This window comes from Chrysochloris asiatica, unplaced genomic scaffold (genome assembly GCF_000296735.1).
Source record: "Chrysochloris asiatica unplaced genomic scaffold, ChrAsi1.0 scaffold00095, whole genome shotgun sequence".
Taxonomy (NCBI): Eukaryota; Metazoa; Chordata; class Mammalia; order Afrosoricida; family Chrysochloridae; genus Chrysochloris; species Chrysochloris asiatica.
In genome coordinates this window covers 4,687,531-4,689,458 of record NW_006408613.1, presented here as the reverse complement: position 1 = coordinate 4,689,458, position 1,928 = coordinate 4,687,531, and the positions used below count along the sequence as shown (strand labels likewise).

Below are 1,928 nucleotides of genomic sequence, written 5' to 3'. Positions count from 1 at the left end.
GTGTTGGAGAAGAATATTAAATGTACCAAGGACTACCAGAAGAACAAACTTTTGTGTGTAGGAAGAGGTATAACAAGAATGTTCTTTAAAGGCCAAGATAGCCAGCCTTCATTTCTCATACTTTGGACATATTATCAACAGAGACCAGTCCCTGGAAAAGAACATCATGGAGGAACAGTTATAAAGAGGAAGACCCCAATGAGATGGATTGGCCCAGTGGCAGCAATGATGTGTTCAAGCGTAGCAGCAATTGTGAGAATGGCACAGCACTGGGCAGTATTTCATTCTGTTGTACATAGGGTAGTTATGGATCAGAAGAACCAACTCAAGGGCACTTAACAAGAACAACATTATCTATTTTTGGTTCTAACAGTATAATATATATAGTGAGAAAAATGGTGAGATCTTGGACCAACACACTAATTCAGTCAGTAATTAGGTGATTGAACAAGACCAAGGCATTGATAAAACAACAACAAGTAAAAACAGTTTCCCAGATCAGGGTACATTTTATGTTTAGTTGAAATCAAGAATATGTTTGGTGTTTTCTTGGGGTACTCAAAACCTTATTACATGCTGATCCATGAAAATCCTAGGACTACACAATAATATTCATAGTTATCCCAGATTGTCCTAATACAATAAAGAATCATGTTTTTTTCAGCCAATGTGACAATACGGATTGAAGAATGTCCTTTATCCAGATTAAGCTATGATCCACAACAACATTCACTGTAGTCTGTTTTAGTCTGGCGTTAGAAATACCTGTGACATAGCTTCCAGCATCACAGATACACACAAGGCACCGTGGTATGGAAAACTGTCAGACAGACAAGGAAAAATGGCTTGGCTGGCAATCTGTTTCCAAAAACTAATCACCGAAAATATAGTGCTGAAAGATGAGCCCTCTAGGTTGGAAGGCACTCAAAAGACGCAGTCATTGCAACAATGAACTCTAGCACGCCAACAGTTGTGAAGATGGCACAGGACTGTTGTGCCACCTGTTTTTTTCTGTTGAACACTGGATCACCACGAGTTGGAGCCAACTCAAAGGGAATAAACAACAACATTATAGTGAAACTAATATAACAAACATTTCTTCCCTCAAGGAATCTGGTCCCTACTTGCGTAAGAAATTGGCAAGCCATTCAGTGTCTACTGCCATTACTCTGAAGGCATCTGCTAATAAGTAGGCAAATTGACTAAAATAACCAAGTAAAAATGCCAGCAAAGGGGGAGATATTTGGAGTTTGTACTGGAATATTAATAGTCTTGAGTTCTAGTCAAACTCTATCATTTCCTGGTTCTATGATATTGGAACAAGCATAAATGTAGTTTCCTAATAAATTAAAGTTTAAAAATAAGATAATTGGACAAAGAAGGCTCTATGATCTCCCCTAGTTCCATGTGTCTATAATGCTATGATCAAAGGGGAACCAATTTTTCATTCAAATTGGGACAACTTTAAGAGTAAAAATAGCTATTATAATTAATAAAACCTCTGCTAAAACAGGTACATACCTGTTGTTATCACCCAACAAATGATAAGCATCCAAGAATGTAAAAGTAATATTTTGCATTTTAGAGAATTATGATCCTAGACAAACTTTCTCTAAAAATGAAATGTTTCAGAAGTTATCTCTCTCTGTGATGATATAACACTGCTGGAGAAGCAGTTGAAACCACAAGGTTTGCAGTTGAAACCCATCAAATGCATCTCGGAAACCCTATCACGGTCACTATGAGTTGGAACCAAATCTAGGGCACTTAGCAACAACAACATCTCTATCTGTGATAATGATCTTTGTTTTTTCCCCCAATAAGACATATTTTCTCTTCTGGTCTGATTTGTGGTTATTGTTGTTAGTAACCTTAAAGTTGATTCCAACTCATAGAAACCCTATGCATAAAAGAAGAAATACTGCCTG

The 1,928-nt window shown here is 37.1% G+C and overlaps 1 protein-coding gene across 1 annotated transcript in view; it reads left to right on the top strand.

The window, feature by feature from the left end:
* LOC102825629 (ubiquitin-40S ribosomal protein S27a-like) overlaps positions 1-1,928 on the top strand; it is a 21,868-nt gene that overhangs the window by 15,974 nt on the left and 3,966 nt on the right. The gene's annotated exons all lie outside the window — the stretch shown is intronic.